The sequence below is a fragment of the Octopus bimaculoides genome, chromosome 21 (assembly GCF_046866305.1).
Source record: "Octopus bimaculoides isolate indiv1 chromosome 21, ASM4686630v1, whole genome shotgun sequence".
NCBI classification, from domain to species: domain Eukaryota; kingdom Metazoa; phylum Mollusca; class Cephalopoda; order Octopoda; family Octopodidae; genus Octopus; species Octopus bimaculoides.
This window is the reverse complement of record NC_142948.1, coordinates 15926129-15948262: the sequence shown is the minus strand read 5'-3', so window position 1 is coordinate 15948262 and position 22134 is coordinate 15926129. Positions and strand designations below refer to the sequence as shown.

The following is a 22134-nucleotide window of genomic DNA, read 5'->3' as shown; positions in this document are numbered from 1 at the left end:
ACTGTTGTATGCTATGTTTGCATTCTACAAAGAATTAATATTTCATTGCTTTAACAATAGTAAATATACTTTCAGTATTTTTCTTTTCAACAGAAGTAATACTAAGATTACCTTGCTTCACATTTAACCTTCATTTTGTATGTAACAATATTCGATTATATATTTGCATGCTATATATAAGCAAACAATACACTTCTCTTATTAGGTTTGCATCAAAAGGGTGACAATAGTGTGAATGTTAATTTTTCACTATACATAAATGTAGATAGGGTAACAGTATTTACGATGATATTGAGTTTAGTAATAAATATTAGCTGTATTAAAAACGTGTTGAAGTATAGCTGGTGTGTGCGTGTGTATTTGTGACTGTGCAGGTGCTACTTAAAACACTCAGTTCACACTGTAAAATGGTCGGTGTTCGGAAGGGCATCCAGCTGTAAAAACTTTGCCAAAACTGACCTCAACTATGCTTGTGTCACCTAAAATGCACTAAGTCCACTCTGCTGAGTGGTTGGTATTAGGAATGGCATCCATCTGTAAAAATCCTGCCAAAAGAGTCACAGAAGTCTGGTGCAGGCTTCGGCCTGGCTAGCACTTGTGGTACCGTCCCACTCATGCTAGCATCATGATACACATACATACACACACACACACACACATACACACACACATATATATATATATATGTATATATATATATATATCATCATAAATATAAGGGATGTTAAAAATACCTAGCCAAGGATAAACCTCTGTACCTGGCTTTCGTTGACATGGAGAAAGCCTTTGACAGGGTCCCCCGATCCCTTATCTGGTGGTCAATGAGGAAACTTGGGATAGAAGAATGGCTAGTGAGAGCTGTGCGAGCCATGTACAGAGATGCGGCCAGTAAGGTGAGGGTTGGAAATGAGTACAGCAATGAATTCCGGGTAGAGGTAGGGGTCCACCAAGGTTCCGTCCTCAGCCTCCACAGAGGAGTTCAAGACAGGTTGCCCCTGGGAGCTCCTCTATGCTGATGACCTTGCCCTAATTGCGGAGTCACTATCAGAACTAGAGGAGAAGTTTCAGGTGTGGAAGCAAGGTCTAGAACTGAAGGGCCTTAGAGTCAACCTAGCTAAAACCAAAATCCTAATAAGTAGGAAGGTAGATAAAACACAAACCCCTTCAGGTAGATGGCCCTGCTCAGTATGTAGAAAAGGAGTAGGTAGTAACTCTATAAGATGTACCCGGTGCAAGCTATGGACACATAAGAGGTGCAGCAACATCAAAGGCAGGTTAACTAGCAAGTTAGTTTTTGTTTGTGGCAGATGTTCAGGTGCAATAAAGACTGCAAACAAACAGGAAACAACTTCTATCTCATTCCAGGGTGAAAAACTAGAGGTAGTCGATAGCTTCCGCTATCTGGGCGACCAAGTTAGTAGTGGGGGTGGGTGCGCTGAAAGTGTAGCTGCTAGAATAAGAATAGCCTGGGCAAAGTTTAGAGAGCTCTTACCCCTGCTGGCGACAAAGGGACTCTCACTCAGAGTAAAAGGCAGACTGTATGACGCATGCGTACGAACAACCATGCTACATGGCAGTGAAACATGGGCTGTAACTGCTGAGGACATACGTAAGCTCGCAAGGAATGAAGCCAGTATGCTCCGTTGGATGTGTAATGTCAATGTGAATACCCGTCAGAGTGTAAGTATCTTGAGAGAAAAGCTGAACATTAGAAGCATCAGTTGTGGCGTGCAAGAGAGACGATTGCGCTGGTATGGACATGTGGTGAGAATGGAGGAGGATAGCTGCGTGAAAAAGTGCCACACCCTAACAGTTGAGGGAACCCGTGGAAGAGGTAGGCCCAGGAAGACCTGGGCTGAGGTGGTGAGGCAAGACCTTCGTACATTGGGCCTCACCGAGGCGATGACTACGGACCGAGACCTTTGGAAATGGGCTGTGCGTGAGAAGACCCGGCAAGCCAAGTAAGATCGTTGCCAGTGCCCCTGGACTGGTTCTTGTGCGGGTGGCACATGAGATGCACCATTTTGAGCGTGGCCGTTGCCAGTACCGCCTGACTGGCTCCTGTAGGATTTTCGAGCGAGATCGTTGCCAGTGCCCCTGGACTGGCTTGTGCGGGTGGCACATAAAAGACACCATTTCGAGCGTGGCCGTTTTCGTGCGGGTGACACGTAAAAGCACCCACTACACTCTCTGAGTGGTTGGCGTTAGGAAGGGCATCCAGCTGTAGAAACTCTGCCAAATCAGACTGGAGCCTGGTGTTGCCATCCGGTTTCACCAGTCCTCAGTCAAATCGTCCAACCCATGCTAGCATGGAAAGCGGACGTTAAACGATGATGATGATGATGATGAATTCTATTAATAATTGACGATTCCCTGCCCTCATTTCTTGTATATATATATATATATATATGTCTAACGAACAGGAACATGAAACTCTGAGTAACAGTTTTTGTGATGTCTTTGCAGCTTTGTTTGACTAAAGGCGGTGCTCCAGCATGGCTGCAGTGAAATGACTAAAAAAAATAAAAGAATACATACATATACACATACATACATACATATATATATATATATATATATATATATATATATATATATATACATATAAACATTAATATTTATTCGCCATATTAAGGCAGTAATTTTTCATTGCTCTATAAACGCACATTCTTTTAATATAATTGCATTTCATCCTATAGCTTTATTTCATGTTTTCCACTACTGATATTTGTGCTTACTTCAAGCTGCATATCTTGCTAGCACTCTTCTTATATGCATGCCATATCTATTACTTAAACATATACACTATAGGAATATATGATACAATGATATCAAAATCAAAGTAAAATATGCTGTCATAAAGAGAGAACGTTCACACTAGTATATATATATATATCTTTTACTTCTTTTTGTTTCAGTCATTAGATCGTGGCCATGCTGGGGCACTGCTTTGAAGAAATTTTAGTCAAATGAACTGATTGCAGTACTAAATTTTTTTTTTAAAATCTACCACTATTGGACTGTTTTCCCGAACTGCTAAGTTATGGGGGCCTAAACACACCAACACCAGTTGTCAAGTTGTGGTGGTGAGGACAAACAGACACAAAATCATACACACACACTTAGATATGTATATATACATATATATGATGGGCTTCTTTCAGTTTTCATATTCCATATCCATTCAAGGCTTTGGTCAGTCCAAGGCTATAGTAGAAAGCACTTGCCCAAGGTACCATGCAGTGGGACTGAACCATGGACCATGTGGTTGGGAAGCAATCTTCTTACCACACAGTCAGGCCTTCAATATTTTGGCATATTCAAAAAATATTTTAAACTGAAAATGACTTTAAAAATATGGTAAATATCTAGTAAAAGATCTGTTTTTAACCTCAGTGTGAAATAATTTACTTTCATAGGTTTTTCCAAGTGCATTCAACGTATCTCACCTCCAAAGATTTGGCTGATATTTCTAGCACGCCCTGCTACCACGTAACAGCTATTTGCAATAAAAGACCATGTAACAGCCAAATCTTTCCTTTTCTGGGGAAAGGAGCCGTTTACATGTGATTTCGATGTCACATTTGTTGAAAACGTGAAATAATCTGGAAAAGAGAAAAAAAACCCATGAAACAAAACTCCATTGTAGGGAAACTCAGACTTACCCAGTGACCCTATGGGCCATGGGTAGTCTAGTATATATATATATATATATATATATATGTATATATGTATATATGTATGCATACATATATATTCTGGGTTACAGATTTCTGATCACTCATTTGGTAATTTGAGACTGTTTTCCTTTGAAAAATCTGTTGTTTGAATACATTTTGAAATATTACATGAATGTTATGAAGAAAATGATTATTTTGATATTTTTCTGTTTTTGGAAAAAAAAATATACCTTGCAAGTGACATGTGCAAAAATAACTCTTTCAAGTTCATATTTTTCATTTCATTTCTGGCTTTCATGGGAATACTTCAAATGTTTTATGCTTCATACAAGCAGAGTTTCACTAATGATTTTTCTCACGAAATTATGTTGTTGTTTATATATTTTGAAGTAATATTTACAAAACGATGTACAAACGTGCATGCATTTTGTGTATGTGTTTTCTTCATAACTTTCATATAATATTTCAAAATATATTCAAGGAACTGATATTTCAAGGCTAAACAGGCACAGATTACCCACTGCATATTCAGAAATGGGTAACTTGGAGTAACTAGGAGTACAGGAATTACAAGGCTTCATTGAATAATACTCTTTACATACGTATTCTTTGTGAATCAACAAGTATATATATGAACAGGTATATATATGTATATAGGCATATAATAATAAATAAATGCACTCTTTTAAAGCCTAGCCAGGTTCATGAGCCCGGTTTCCTAGTTTCAATGGCATATGCGTTCTCCAGCTAGATGGGACACCAGTCCATCACAGCGTTACTCATTTCTGCCAGCTGAGTGGACTGGAACAACATGATATGAAGTGTTTTGCTCAAGAACACAACACATCGGCCGGGCCAGGAATCAAGACCACAATCATCATGGTGCTGACACCCTAACCACTAAGCCATGCACCTCCACACACACACACACACACACGCGCGCACACACACACACACACACACACACACACACACACACTAATATAGGGTAAATTCTTTATAAGAATTTATCAAGTAGCCAGCTTGAAAAAACCTCATAACGAAAAATTGCGTAATGAAAAGATTCATCGTTTCTCCATAGATATATTTAAATATATATAAAGGGCATTAACTGTGTATTAATACCTCACGCTATCGAGGGACTAAATAAGTAAAAAAACTACCAAAAATAAGTAACATATTTACCGACAGTGAGGGAATGCAACTTTTCAAATTTTATCTCTTAAAAACATTTAACTCAACGGTAGACCACTGGTTTCTCAATCAAATGCAGAAAAAACTGTGAAGTAACCTGTATTCTTTTGTTCATCAGTACACGTATGGTCAAGATATATAAAAATAAATAAGAATCAACCTACCACGATGTAGCCATCACAGTAACGATGACTTTTGTTCACAATTAAATATCCCTGAAAGAGATTTGAATTTATCCAGTTGCATCTCGGTGGTCTACCGTTGAGTTAAATGTTTTTAAGAGATAAAATTTGAAAAGTTGCATTCCCTCCCTTTCGGTAAATATGTTACTTATTTTTGGTAGTTTTTTTACTTATTTAGTCCCTCGATAGCGTGAGGTATTAATACACAGTTAATGCCCTTTATATATATATATATATATATATATATATATATATATATATATATATATATATATATATATATATATATATTAATCAAAGTGTACCGTATTATGTATACATTATGACCAATCTTACCAATTGGTTTCATACTCGGGGTTAGATAACAGCCCAGTTATATGCAAAAGGCTTCTACTAAATCCACTTTCAAAGATTTGGTTGGCCTGAGGCTTTAGTAGAAAACACTTTCCCAAGGTGCCACATAGTAGAACTGAATCTGGACCCAAGTGGTTGGGAAGCAAACTTCTTACCATGCAGCCGTGTTTGTACCTATACGTATACACACACACATATATATATTTATATATATATATACATATATACATATATATATGTATGTATATGCATGTATGTGTGTGCATCTTTGTATGAGTGGCTGAGTGGCTATGTTCAAGTTTTTATTTAGGTTTATCTATTTATATATTTATTTATTTATGTCCTGCAATTTAGCAGGAGCAGCTTGGCAAGTAAGATGTCGATAAAATGACAGAAATCACTAAAAAAATAAAAGAGTTAAAAGACTGTGAATAATTCTAGAATTACATTGTTTTACTGTTGTGGCCTTACAGTGCGTGATGTGTTATAGCACTAAAGCTTGTAACACAATTTTGGTTTATACTTCATAATGTTATTCAGCCATAGAAACTATGTCAAACCTAATAATACTAGAGCTGGATATAGGCCTGCAGTTTGTCCAGCCCCTGTCAGTATAGAAAACAGATGTTACATGATGATGTGTCATGGTTGTAGAATTTAAATTGTGTTCTAAACTTGTTGCAGCTGGTGTCATGTAAAGAGCACCCAGTACTCTCTGTAAAGTGGTTGGCATTAGGAAGGGCATCCATCCGTAGCAACCAAGTTAAAGCACCCAGTACCCTCTGTAAAGTGGTTGGCAATAGGAAGAGCATCCATCCGTAGCAACCAAGTTAAAGCAATCAGTACCCTCTGTAAAGTGGTTGGCACCCAGTTGTAGAAACGAAGCCAAAATAGACTATGGAACTTAGTGCGGTGCCTGATCTTGGCAGTTCCTCCCAAGCCATCAAAGCCAAGCCAGCATGAAAAACAGGCAGGAAAGGATGAAGGAATAATTCTGGAATCTTGTAGCTTGGCTATGACATCACATAATGAGATTCTGTTATATAATTCATCCCCAGTGACACATTTCTGAAATAACATTGTTTAACATGATTTAAAGTTGGTTTTGTATGATTCTGTTGCATAGTTACATTGTGCTGACGTTCTTTTTTTCAATGAATTGTACAATTCACATCATGTGAACCACTTGTTGAATTACATTATGGTATTCTCTCATATAATTACATATTGTGACACAGCTCTTAAAATTCGCAATCAACAATAAAACAGGCCTAAAGTAATAACTACATAGTATGTTGGGAGTTTAAAAAAAAGGTAAAGTAAAATAGAGTAAAACAATATTATAAACCTACTGAAAAGATGCCTTGAAACTCATAAAAAAAAAACAAAATATAAGATTATAACTCTTTTGCCACCATATTTCAATTGAAATACATTGTTTTGGTTCAAGTAGTTTTTAAAGTAATGTAAAAGTTAGTTAAAGGATCTCTTAATTATTCAGCTGATATTTAAAGCATAAATTAACACAAACATTTTAAGGAAGGCTTTAATTAAGATTAATTAAAGCAAGAAGTTTATATCATATAACAAGGGAGCAGTGGCATTCAGGCTGATATCAAAAGGGTTGTCATGGAAACAGGAAGAAGGAAGAAAGTTCTTCTATGTGATAGATGTTTGGAGAAAGATACCATGAGAGTGGATACTCTTCTTACAAGGGTAAGGGACAACAACAGTAAAAGAATGAGGATTAATAGAGAGAACCTGATCTCACAGATCCATGGGTGCTAGTGCCATGTAAAAAAAGCACCTGACCTGGTGCCACGTAAATGCACCCTGTACACTCTGTAAAGTGGTTGGCATGAGGAAGGGCATTCAGCCATAGAAACCATGCTGAACCAGACATGGAGCCTGAGTAGCTTTTCTGCTGGCTTGCCCCTGTCAGATTATGCAACTGATGCTAGAATGGGAAATGGATGTTTAGTAATAATAATAATCATAATAATAATAATTGTTTCTACTAAAGTCACAAGGCCTGAAGTTTTGGGGGAGGGGACTAGTCGATTACATTGACCCCAGTGTTTCATTGGTATTCAATTTATCGATCCCAAAAGGAAGAAAGGCAAAGTCGGCCTTATTGGAATTTGAACTCAGAATGTAAAGACGAACAAAATATCACTAAGCATTTCATCCAGCATGCTAACAATTCTGCCAGCTCATTGCCTTAATAATAATAATAATAATAACAACAACAACAACAACAACAACAACAACAACAACAACAACAACAACAACAACAACAACAACAACAATAATAATAATCCATTCTACTAAAGACACAAGGCCTGAAATTTGGGGGTAGGGAACTAATTAATTACATTGACCCTAATGTTTCACTGGACTGCTGCTCCCAGCTATGGTCACCCCACAGTGTAAAATTTACAGTGGATTTTGAATGAGAACGAATGGGTGATAGATGATTAAGGAAGGAAGGGGTGATGTCTTTTTTTTTTTTGTAGTGTTTCAGATATTTGTTTTTCAATTTCAGATGGGGTTTTTTCTTTTGGTTTTTAAATTTTGTGTAATATTTCACATTGAGGTTGAGGTATTTAATGTTTTTCAGTTATTATTTTTTTGCTGTTTTTGACCTTTGAAGATTTAAAAGATTTTTTACCTATTTTTTTATCTCTTGTAATTTTTGTTTTATTTTTTATGCTTGTTTCTGTTGTTTTGCATCTTTGTTCAGTTAGTATTTGGGTTTATTTTTTGTTTTGGTTGCATCTTGGTTGTGTTTTTTTTTTGTTGGTCAGTTATTTTTAGCATTTTGATAGAAAAAAGTCATTCTAAAATTGTTTTTTAATGTAAGCGTGCCCAAATAAATCAAATGCTTACACAGAGCAGGTTTTACATCCAAACCAACCAAGTAAAACCGGTCTTAACTGCTAGTATATATATATATATATATATATATATATTTATTTATTTATTTATTTATTTATTTATTTATTTATTAGTATTTAACTGAAGCAACAGAATGACTCAAGGTCCGAGAGTTTTATGAATTGATGCTTATCAAACATTGATAAGTGCCAATGCATGAAACTCGGATCATGAGTCACTCTGTTGATTCCACTAAATATTAAGAAATATATATATATATTCTCGTATTTTGAGACTTGTTCTTCCTGTTTGCACCACCATTCCTGTATATTTATAAACATGTATATCAAAAGAGGAGGCAGAGTAAAGAGGGAGAGGATGAGTGAGTGAGAGAGAGAGAGAGAGAGAGAGAGATGTGTAAGAATCAAGGTGTTGAGGCTGCAAAGAGAAGCATATGGTGATCAGCTGGCATTGGTCAAAAAGGGGAGATAATCAACAAAGAACAATGGAAAATTAAAATTTTTCCATGCCATTTATGGACATTTTAATTTGCCAGGTCACTGAGTTTGTCAGTTTGCATTCTTACTGTACAACACAGATTACCACCACCCATAGGATAGGCATAGAGAAAAACATCTTGTTTTTACTCTGAACACAAGCATGGCTGTGTGGTAAGAAGTTTGCTTCCCAACCATATAGTTCCAGGTTCAGTCCCACTGCATGGCACCTTGAGCAAATGTCTACTAATAAAGCCTCAAGTCGACCAAAGCCATGTGAGTATGTTTGGTAGACAGAAACTGAAAGAAGCCCATTGTATATATATGTGTGCATATATATATATTAATATATATGTGTATATATATATATATGAAGAATAATAATAAATGGAGCAAATCACGTATAAACAAAAGTTCCTTTAATTCCTACATATGTTTCAAAATATATGTGCACTCTACTCCAAAGAAGTAAGATGTGCAATTCCAGCACCTCTTACTTCTTTGGAGTAGAGTGCACATATATTTTGAAACATATGTAGGAATTAAAGGAACTTTTGTTTATACGTCTTTTGCTCCATTTATTATTATTCTTCATATCTACTCAAATTACATCACTTTGACTTGGTATTTCTACCTATAAAACGGGTGTGATATCCTGTTTTTTTTTGTGTGATTTTTGCTACCCATGATGGTAACTATTTACATATTTACATTGTCAAAGTTTTTTTAAACCGAGATAATATTAATATATACATAAATTAATATATATATATATATATATATATATGTGTGTGTGTGTGTGAATATAAATGATACAGAATTGGACAAGAACTCAAAACATCCAGACAGTCAGGTGATACAAGAAAGGGACAAAACATACAGATAGACGATACAAAAAAAAAACACAGACAGGTCATTCGGAGTTTTCTTTCTTCAGTCGAGATCCAATTTATCCTTGCAATTTCAGCTGTATGTATATACATACCTGTGTTTGTCTGCTCTACCAGTGCATGACAACCAGTGTTAGTATATTTACTTCGCCGTAAATTAATGGTCTGGCCAAAAAAAAGAACATAAGTCTTGCGGTTGAGTTGTTCAGCAAAAACCCTACAAGGTCACAGTGCCCCAGTATGGTTGCAATTAAATAGCTAAAACAAATAAAAGATAAACAAAAAATTGAAACAAATAAATGTGTGCTAGCAATTCTGCCAGCTTGCAGCCTTTTTTGAGTCTAATATTGTTAATTCTAATAGTAATCCTTGAATTTGGCTGTTTCTCTCAGATATACTAGTCTTGTCTTTCTTTTAAGCTAGGGAAGCCCAGGTGAGAAAAACTTTCTTAATATCTGCGACTAAATATGTGCAAATTAATACATGCAACTTAATATGTGCAACTTAATATGACCAAATAAAGTGGCTTGAATTAGTCCTGGCTCAGATAATTTTTCTTTTTTTTTTGCAAATCTTCAGAAATGATGTGTGGCAAAGCATTCTGAACCAACTTTTTATATTTCACTTGCATGAAGGATCCTATTTAATATAGAAAATTTCCTCGTAGCAAACTAATTCTTTCCAACTTTGGGACTGTGAATATAATGAGCATTTTCAAGGAAAATGCAAAGAGGTAACAAAAAAAAAAAATGATAGAAAAGAAAAGAAAAAATCTATAAGAAAAGAGCAACTTTTTGAACTGTATTTATGAAAAGAGAAGAAGTGGAAAGAAAGATTTTGTTCATGCTGATCTTCTTGTAGAATAATTGACAGTAGGCTTGGCCAGAGATGTAAAAGATGGACAATTGTTAGTGATTATTGCCAGGAGCACCTTCAAATAGCTTTTAATGAGATATGTAACATTAGGAGAGTTACCAAGAAAATACAACTAAATCATTTGGATTAAAATATGGTGTATAATGTATAGGATACCTGACTAATGACTAATTACAATAATTGTTCATATGCCATGTGTAAAAGTTGTTGTTTGTCTCCAGGTCAGCTCAAACCGAGATGACCTATTTATCAAGTGTTCCAGCTTTGACAACTTCATCTTATTTCCAGGCAATGTATCCTCCTTCCTGTAATCTTTATGCCTTTATGTTGCCATTTACGATCACAACATGTGGTCTCTTCCCATTAAACTTGAAAGGAATGGTTGTATTTGCAACATTTTATTTTTCCAAGACCTCCAACGATGGTGAAAATAAGAGAATTTACCTTGAAACTAAAGGCCTTGCTTTGCCTGAATGCTTTCAACAGAACGAACTTTCCTAAAGCACTCAAGGACCTGGCATTGGTCAAAAAGTGGAGATAATCAACAAAGAACACTGGAAAATTTTGAAAAATTTTCCATGCTATTAGTGGACATTTTAATTTGCCATGTCACTCAGTTTGTCAGTTTGCATTCTTACTGTACAGCATAGATTACCATCATCCATAGGCACAGAGAAAAACATCTAAAGGCACTCAAGGACCAGATAATGTTATTAAACTGGATGACAGATTGAACCTGCCACACAAGAATTCAGAAAGCAGAGAGGAGTGACAAATCCTGCTAAGCATCTCTTCAGGTGCTCTAACATTACTTCTGGTTCACAACCCTGATATGATGAAAATAGGCTGTCATTCTTGCAGGCTGAGTTGCTATGTGAATACTAGGTTGTTACTCACCACAACACTGCTGGTAAAAATATTGGCTAATCATCAGGCAGCATATCTTCACAAACTGTTCAAAGTGAAAGTCTTTTTTTAAAGTCTGTGCTGAAAAATATACAGGGAAACACACGCACACACACACACACACACACACACAAACACAAACACAAAACATAACATATACGTAAAGATGTGAAGCCAGAGAAAGTCCCTGGTCCATCAGAAATCACTGCTGAGATGCTTAAAATATCTGGTAAAGTAGGACATATCCTGTCACCCACATAGTTAATCAGATTGTCTACAAGGAAGTCATACCCAACGGTTGGTGTTACAGCATTATAGTCAACTGCTACAAAGCCAAAGGTGATGTGTTAGACAAAAATAATTACAGAAGCATTAAATTGCTGGACCAGGTGATGAAAGTCACAGAAAGAGTCATTGTTCAATTAATTAAGAAGAGAGTTAGTGTGGATGAGATGCAGTTCAGATTTGTGCCAGGCTGACACTATATTCCTTGTTTGGTAACTGCAGGAGAAATATTTAGCCAAAAATAAACCTCTGTACTTGGCTTTAGTTGACATGGAGAAAGCCTTTGACAGTGTCTCTCATTTCATTATTTTTTTGGTCAATGCAGAATAACAAAAGTAGGCAGGTCAGCTTATTAGATGTATTGTAATAATATACTAAAATTACAATAATGTAGGACAATGGTATCTGCCTTTCTTAGAAAAGTTTCAAAACTTCTGGTGTGGACCTCATAGCAGGTTGTGAGAAGCAGTGTTTACTAGGGTGTGTTCAAAGTGCTGTTAAAGTTGTCTCCTTGAATCTGGAATAACAAAAGTTGGCTGGTCAGTTTATTAGATGTACAGAAATGATATACTAAAATTACAATAATCTAGAACAGTTCTAACTGCCTCTCCCAGAAAAATCTCAAATGTTCAGGAATGCAAATTTTATCAAAATAACTCAAAGAAAGAAAAGACCAAATAATATTCAGACGGTCCTTATAAGGTGTGATCTTATCAAAGTAGGATGCAGAAGGGTTATAGACAAGCCACTCTGCAGAGTCTATAACATGCTGGGCATTACAAGACTGATTAGTGTGTGGGCCAACAAGTTGGCTATTGTGCTTATGGATCAGGTGGGAACCCTGAAGTGGGATGAGCTACCTGAAGTAGTGTTAACTGAATACAAGATGGGAGTTGATCAAGATTAGCTGGGATGTCTAAGTAAGGATGCCCAATTGTCAAAAGATCTTAATCAGACAATTACACCAGCAAACATTACTGATAATGTGTCCAGCTGCATTACAAGACGTACTTGAGAAGATATGTCAGGCCAAGTAAAATCACTGCCATCCATACATACAAGCTTGTCTTTTACAGGTGCCATGTGACATGCATTCATGCCAGTGCTGTGTAAATGCATTTGTGCTGGTGACACATAAGAAGCACCCAACACACTCTGTAAAGTGGTTGGCATTAGGAAGAGAATCCAGCTGCAGAAACCATTCCACTACAGACAGTTTGAAATCTGGACAGCTCTCCAGCTGGTCAGCTCCATGCCAGCAGTGGATGCTAAATGATGATGATGATGATGGTATGAAAACACTATACATGTGTGTATGTTAATATTTGTTTTTGCTTGGATTACTCGTTGGCTGGATGAACCAGTTGTGGTGATGGTATGTAATATGTGTGTGGCACAAGTTCAATATCTGACCAATATAGCAGAGAAAATCTTTAAATGGTCAAACTATTTAAAAATAAGGTGGTGAACTGACAGAATCATTAGCACACAGCAAAATGCTTAGCAACATTTTGTCTGTGTTTACATTCTGAGTTCAAATTCCAACAAGGTTAACTTTGCCTGTGTTTCTTTCGGGGTCGATAAAATAAGTACCAGCTGAATACTGGGGTCAGTGTAATTGACTTATCCCCTCCCCTGAAATTGCTGGCCTTGTGGAAAAACTTGAATCCAGTATTTGTGTCCGTGTCAATATTTACCATAATTAGTCGGTGAGCTGGCAGAAACGTTAGCATACCGGGCAAAATGCTAAGTGTCATTTCGTCTGTCTTTACGTTCTGAGTTCAAATTCCACCAAGGTCAACTTTGCCTTTCATCCTTTCAAGGTTGATAAATTAAGTATCAGTTGCATACTGGGGTTGATCTACTTGACTGGACCCCTGCACCAAAATTTCGGGCCTTGTGCCTAGAGTAGAAAAGAATATTTACCAGAATAAACTGGTACCATGTTTCCTTTATAGCAAAGATTACCAAGCTATTTGTTAAGCAGAGAATGTTAAAATTTGTACGAAACTGAAATAAGTATTGGAATCGATGTGATTGGCTAAAACCTTTAAAGTCAGATCTTCGGCATGGCTGCAGTCTAATGACTGAAACCATTGAAAGAATGGAAGAATTTAAGTTATCCATGGCTACCAGAGATTGAAAACCATCTCAGGTGTCTAGAGTAAATATTTATGTTTTTTTTTGAGACAACTCAATCACTAAACTAAACAATGGAAAAGAAACAGTATGATATAGTTTATACTGTATTTACCTATAACTACACTATAATAGATCCACTGTCCATGTAATCTGAGGTTTTGATCTGTGTCAGCAGTATTGTAAATCTTGAACAAAATTTATTGGCAAAACCAAACAAAAAATAAAACAGAATTAGAAAAAGCAACGGTAAAAAAAAAATTGAATGCGCTGTGAAGAAAAAAATTATTCGGATATATTGACTCTAACCTTTGTCTTTCATCATTTCGACTCCAAACTTTATGCATTGGACACATGTATGTGTGTGTGTGTGTGTGTTTGTGCTTGTGCTTGTGACTGTCTTGAAATACTAAAAGACATGTAAGTAGGCAGCAAGAGAAAGTATCATAGAAGAATGAGATCAGGTGTGGATAGCAAATAAGAAGTGGCGAGTCTTTGTATTCTAAGGAGAGTTGCTATCATTTACATTTAGTGATAATCAGTTTGGTCATGTGAAAGAAAGAATTTGAGCATTTACTTAGCTGCCGCCACCTCCACCACCATCATCATCATCATCATCATCATCATCAATGTGCTGAGTGTATTTTAATGCTGGTGTAGTTCAGCTTTATTTTCATAAATTTGTTTAGAAACCTGTTTGTTTCCTTTTATGCTTAAAGCTAATATTTCAACAGTCTCACTTAATATATATCATTTCAAACCTTATCGATGTTAGATGGACAAAATTTACTTATAAACTTTTATATTTTGTGTTCAAATCCTGCTGAGGTAAAGTTTGCTTTTCTATCTTCCAGTGGTTGATAAAACTAAGTATTTGTCTTTTTCTGATTTATATTCTTACAATTCTTCCTACATATTGATGAAATTATAATAGAAGACATGACAAATTTTCTACAGTATAGTTATATCTCAGATATCTATCATCTACAACCAGTTCCTCACATATGCTTACGACATGTTGTATAACATACATAAAAACCATATGCTGTGTGTGATATAACATAGACATATGTTATATTAATGATATATAACTATTCATATCTTTTGCAGCTTTGTCCTCCAAGGACATGGTGAAGGATTAAGGGATTTCTTGAAGCATTACTATTAATAAAAATAATAATAATAATAATAACAATAATAATAATAATAATAATAATAACAAAAACACCAGGACTTACAAATATATATAACATACAGAAAATTGCACTACTGGGTACTGCACACATTCTACGCAAAACACTTTCAATACAGTAAACATAAGAGCACCACAGCAAACCACAACACATACCCAAGGCGCACAGAGCTGCGCTCGGTAGTGAAGTGAAAGCACGTTATAAAAATAAAACTACTGAATAATAATAATAATAATAAAATTCAGATAAATACATAATAAAAACACCAGCACTAACAAGTGTATATAACATACAGAAAATATCACTACTAGGCACTACATCCTACATATAACATTTTCAATACAGTAAAAATGAGAGCATCACAACAAACCACAGCACATACTCAAGGCACACAGAGCTGCGCTCAGTAGTACAGTGAAAGCATGTGATAAAAATAAGACTACTGAATAATAATAATATAATAATCCTGGAGGAGGGCGATAATCATTTACATTGCTCCCGGTGCTCAACCAGCCCTTATTTCATTGACCTCGGAAAGACGAAAAGCCAAAGTCAACCTCAGTAGAATTTGAACTCAGAATGTAAAATCAGATGAAATGCTGCTATGCATTTTGTCTGACATGTTAATGATTCTGACAGCTCATCACTTTAATAATAACAATAACAAAACATACATCAACAACTGCAACAACAACAATAATGTTTTTTTTTATTAGCCACAAAAGCTTGAGAAGTTACAAAAATTATGCAACTTCTACAAAACTTGAAAAAGCAAAATAACTTGGATTGTGAAGAAAAGAAAAATAGATTTGTTTACAAGTTACAAATATTGTTCCTTTCCACATTTTGGTTGTTTTATACTGCTTCTTTTCCTGTAAATTTTTTTCTTTCGTTGTTCCCTTCACATTTTTACCAAGAATTTTGAAATTTTCATCTGTTGTTGCGATATGACAGGTTGGTATTATTAAAAGATAAGGTTTTGCCTCATCTTTTCATGATCTCAGTTCTAAAGATATTTCCCTTGCTACCTGCAGATTTGGGGTTGGTCAAACTCTAGCAGCTGGGGGTTTGTTGTTTTCTTTGCTGTTGCCTTTCATAATTTTTGCTTTCTCTGTTTTTGCTTACTTTCCTAGTTTTTCCTATCATTCAACTCAAAAGTGTGTTTAACTCTCACAGATATGACAAATTGGTTTTATACCCAGTATCATCAAACTTATGCTCTTTCTCGCAGCACCTTGCTGTGGGCACTGTTCCAGTATGGCTTTGTGGATTTTGTGAGTCATTATGACTTGCAGATCCATTTTGATGCTTCCCTGACCAGGGACTACATGGGATTACCTCGTGTCCCATGTCTTTTAGTGTGACCCTTGTGCTTTTTGGATCTGTGTACTGGAGCACAAATGTTTAGTCAGAATTATGACTGACCATTTCAGCCTGTGCTTTCGTTGCATTTTTAAAAGTACTCCAGATAATACCAAAAATTTTGTTACTTCCAGTTGCAAAAATTTCTCTTGATATGTTCGGTGGTGTTTATTGTAAAGGGAAATTTAACCTTCTGTTTTCTCATAAGCTGGGACATAAGTTTTCTTTCTCAGCTCTTCTCAATTATCACCTGTGGCAAAAATAAAAAAAAAATAAAAAAAAAAGAAAGAAAGCAAATGCTGTTGAATTTTGCAAAATTACCTCATCCAAAAATTCTATCTGCATTTCGAACTGAAGGATGGTTTATCTTTACACAGCTGTTGTAGAAATGTCCAACACTATTTGGCATCATGTAAGGGTTGATGCTGCTTTTACTGTCACTGTCTTCCAGATTAATTCTTTGAGAATTTGGGACACTTCTATTAATTTAGGACTCTATACTGTTCATTATCTTCTTCCACTTAGATATTTTAGGGGTTGGTTTTAATTCTGTATTGGGCGTACTTTTGTCATTGTAGTATTTTGTTGTGTTGAGCTATTTCAAAGAGAAGCAAAACATGGTATGAACAAAAACCACAGTTGGGGACTTACAAAATCCTGAAAGGGATTTTCCCATCCAAATGGATCAGATGTTTGAGCACAGCAACCCAAGCCTGATGGTGGTGGTGGGCAAGGTAAACCCTCAGGTGCTCTGTGATTGATGATGCATGCCTGTTTGACTCATGAATGGCTAAGAAGGAAGGTGAAACTTTAGATGTATACAATCCTCTTAAATATGAGATAGCTTGACCATAGAAAATGAAAAGTATGAAAATAGTGCCAATTATTTTTAGGACCTTAGGGACAGTATCATAAGGTATTGAGGGGAATATAAAAGAAATAGGAATAGAGTGCTTAGTAGAGCTGTTGCCAAAAATTTGCCTTCTTGGTATGGCCAAAATCACCAGGAAAGTATTAGATAATTGAAGAGAATAGCATAATACCATAGGCTTGCAGGTAGCAAGCCTGCTATTCATGCAAGACACTGTGAGATCCAACAAAAGCTGAGTTAATAATAATAATAATAATAATAATGATGATAATAATGATAATAACTAGTTGGAGCTGTGAAATTTTTACGCAATACATAAAAAACATAAGCATTTGTAAATTGTGTGCTGGGGCCATGAGAAATGTTTCTATATTGTGACAGTTATAGAATATAGAAAGAAGTGTAAAACTGATAACTATATAATCTAACCAAAATATCTCAGTTACGCAAATGTAAACAGAATTACTATTTCGCCTTAAAATACATTGCACATATTCAAAGAATCTTCTTTGTTTAGTGGTACGGAATGGTCTTCTGGTATTCTTTTATTCTTTTACATGTTTCAATCATTTGACGGTGGCCATGCTGGAGCACAACCCTTTAGTCAAAGAAATCAACCCCTGGACTTCATCATTAAGACTTTCCCTCTATTAATTACTAAATGCCATTTTTTAAGTGAAAGAAAAGGAAATGTTCCATATTGTAAGGCAAAAATGTCATGTGTTTAGTATAAGCAGTGAAGAGGCTACGAGGAAATAATTTCCACTCCATCATGTATTCACCCTTGACTCATGCTCAGTTTCATAACAACATCCTGCGCATTTGTGTTTATCTGGGGGCTTGGCCCCCACATCTGTGAGACGCACAAATGCTGCTCTTAGGACCGGATTAACACCCATAGTGACCCTAACGACTAAAAAGATTTTCCTGCCCCTATATAGGATCTTTTTTCGTTTTCTTCCAACCCCTTGAAGGTGTCGAAAATGAGTTGGAGCTGCAATTCAAAGGGGCCAGCGTTGTCATATTCTGTGTGAGGCTGAGCCTCCCTGAGAACTACGTTAATGATATGCATGTCTGTGGATTACTCAGCCACTTGCGAGTTAATTTTATCCTTGTATGGTAATGAAAAGTGAAAGTGTCATCCTATATTTGTTGTGTCTATGTATCTATGTATACACTTTTCTTTCAATCTATGTCCTTTACTGTTGCTCTCACTTTTTCTCTTTCTCTTTCACTTCCTCTTTGTCCCTCTTCCCTCCTGATTTTAATTTAACAATATGTTTATGTATCTATGTATCAACTTTTCTTTCGATCTATGTATCTGCTATTCTTGCGATGTGCTAAACATTTAAAAACACAATACGAATGCCATCACCACTCACCGTCTCTTTCACTCTCACTCTCTCTCTTTCTCTCTTACTCTCTCCCTTTCTCTCTCACTCTCTCTTTCTCTCTCAATTTCTCTCCCTTTCTCTTACTTCCCCTCTCTCATTTACTTCCTCTCTGTCCTCCTCTCTTGCTTTGCCACTCACTTTGAAGTGTGACGGACAAAAACAAACAAAACTAAGTGGATTAATATTATCGATAATAATAATCCTTTCTACTATAGGCAGAAATTTGGGGGAGGGGTAAATTTATTCTATCAACCCCAGTACTCAACTGGTACTTAATTCATCAACCCCGAAAGGATGAAGGGCAAAGTTGACCTCAGTGGAATTTGAATACAGATTGCAGTGGCAGATGAAATATTGTTAAGCACTTCACTGGGTGTGCTAATAATAATAATAATGATAATGATAATAATAATAATAATAATAGTGATCATGATTTCAAATTTCGGCACGAGGCCAGCAATTTTGGGGAAGGGTTAAATCGATTACATTGACCCCAGTGTTCAACTGGTATCTATTTCATTGACTTTGAAAGGATGAAAAACAAAGGGGTGACCTCAACAGAATTTGAACTTTGAATGTAAAGTTTGACGAAATACTGCTAAACATTTTGCCTGGCATGCCAACAATTCTGCCAGCTCACTGTCTTAGAATAATAATAATAATAATAATAATAATAATAATAATAATAATAATAATAATAATAATAATAATAATATTATAATATATTATAATAATAATAATAATAATAATAATAATAATAATAAAGGCATCAGAATAGCAATGCATACCCTGTGTGCAGATAAATTGTTTCAGGAATTATACCGTGGGTTACAATGCGTTGCTTACCCATACTTCTTAAATGAACTGAATTAATTTTTTTTTTCTTTTAGGTATCATCATTATTGGTATTTATACTCTGGTGAAATTAAGAAATCAACTTTTATATAATCGAAACCCTCAAACCCATCAGTGTACACACACACATGCAAAGTCACATATTTATGTATGAATGTATGTATGTATGCACACATGTCTACACGCATAGGTACACCATCACCTATACACATGCAGACGAGGGTCGATTCATATGAAAAAGAAAGTGAACAAAATAATATGACAATTTGCTTATTGGGAAATTTCTAAGTTCAATTAAAATTTTTTTGTTTATTTAAAGATAATCAAACTAGATGTTCATCATTTTCAGCCATTCGCCCAATGAATATTTCTGCCAAATGTGTTGACCAGTAATTTTGCAAACACAGACAGACAGACAAAGGTGTATGCAGGATAATTATTTTGATTTATAGTTTCGGCACAAGGCCTCAAATTTCAGGGTATGTTTCTATATCAACCTCAGTGCTGTAATTTATTGCCCCTACCCCCAGGAGGTTGAAAGCCAAAGTTAACATGGGCAAAATTTGAACTCAGAAAATGTAAAGGATCTTAATTAAATACTACAAGGCATTTTGTCCAATACTCAACCGAATTTGTCACTCCAATATTATTATTATCGATGGTCAGATTGATTTACTGGCTTTGAAAAGCCAACACAAATAGTGAAAAATAACAATTTTTGAAATCTCTACAATAAATTGACCAGTTGTTTTATTTACTTTTTCTTTTGCCAAAATATTTTTTTCATTTTCTTTATTTCAATTCTGTTTTTGGTATCAACTTTTTACTTTGATTTTTCATATTATTATGATTACTATTATTAATATTATGTCATTATCATTATTAATATTATATTATTCATTATTATTATTATTATTATTATTATTATCATTCATGTTATTATTATTATCATTGTTATTAATATGATGATGATCATCATTATCATGATCATGACTATTTTTATTACTATTATTACTATTATTATTATTGTTTTTATTGTTATAATTATTATTATTATTATTATTATTATTATTATTATTATTATTATTATTATTATTATTACTATTTGCTCTTTTGACTTTACATCTTATGCAAATCAAGCTTAAAATTAGTTATTTGTGCTCTTTGATGACCTGATTTCTAATATTTTCTTCAATAATAGTTATTTTCAAAGAAATAGAAGAAAAGAAGAGCACAAAAATACAAAAATATTAACCACTTTTATCCAACAACTATTAAAAAAAAGGAAAAAAAAAATTTACAATTACAACACATTTTCAGAGAATTTGTACTGAAATGGGTCAAGCTACATTAAGAAGACAATGATTTTCAGATAAAAAATATTAAAAAATAATTCAGACAAAAAAAAAAACAATAAATAAAATAAGCTACAATATTATTTTTTTTAAATGACAGAAGCAATGTTAACAAAAAAATATATTCCATTTTATGTTTTGACCTGAATAATTTTGGAAAATGGGGAAATATAAAAAAGGTGTTAGATAATTAAATAAAATAAAAAAATATAAGTCATTAATTATGGACTCCCATACGCTCATACCAAAACAAAAATACAGATAAAAGTAATAATTCTTATTTAATTATTGTTTGCTTTTTTAAAACTCTGTCATCGTTATCATCATCATCATCACCATCATCAAGTTCATCATCACCATCATCATTGTAGTCATTATTATCATGATCATCATCATCATTGTTATCATCAGCATCATCATCGTTATCTTCATTATCATCTTTACTTTCACCATCATCAACTTCATCATCATGATTGTCATCATTATCAACTTGATCATCTTTGTCATCTACATCGATAACATTGTCATCACCATCATCTCCTTCATCATCATCATTGTCGTTATCATCAGCATCATCGTCAGGAAATCATATATAGAGAGTCTGTAAATCTCAACCTGCCATTTTGTAAAATAAAAACATGCATAACGAAGTCTTGGGTTCGTTAGAAATGGGAAAGGACAGTCAACATTGGAATCTTTTCTATCAAGGTCTATCATAGTCCTACTTGGACTTAGTTTGCAGGAATTTAGATAGCCATTAAGTTTAGTAGTGTTACATAACTGGATAGTCCAATTTACATATTAAACACATTCCTGGCAACTGGTAGGTACATATTAATTGTTAGCAAGGACACAGTATTTCGTTTTGTAACTGTAACATACTATCAGATATGTTAAGGGTTTGCAAGTCAATACTTACTTTCTTTTGAGTTAACAGTATGATTTTCTCACTTCTAAGTTTATCTCTATAGATTTTCTATACAATCAGAGCCAGTACTGCAAGTTGCGATGTTTCATATACGTCTATATGTCTATGTAAGCAGTGTTAACAAAGATAGAAAAAATACTTGGCGAGTGTATATGCATAATTCAAGAGTCCTACATACATACATACATATATACATACATATATACATACATACATACAAACGCATGTATGTATGTATCATTTATGTATATATAAACATGTTTAGATATACAAGTATATGTATGAGAAGACATACA

At 34.7% G+C, this 22134-nt stretch overlaps 1 long non-coding RNA gene across 1 annotated transcript in view; it reads left to right on the top strand.

The window, feature by feature from the left end:
• Window positions 1–22134, top strand: part of LOC149131497 (uncharacterized) — a 206924-nt gene that overhangs the window by 149271 nt on the left and 35519 nt on the right. The window lies entirely within an intron of this gene.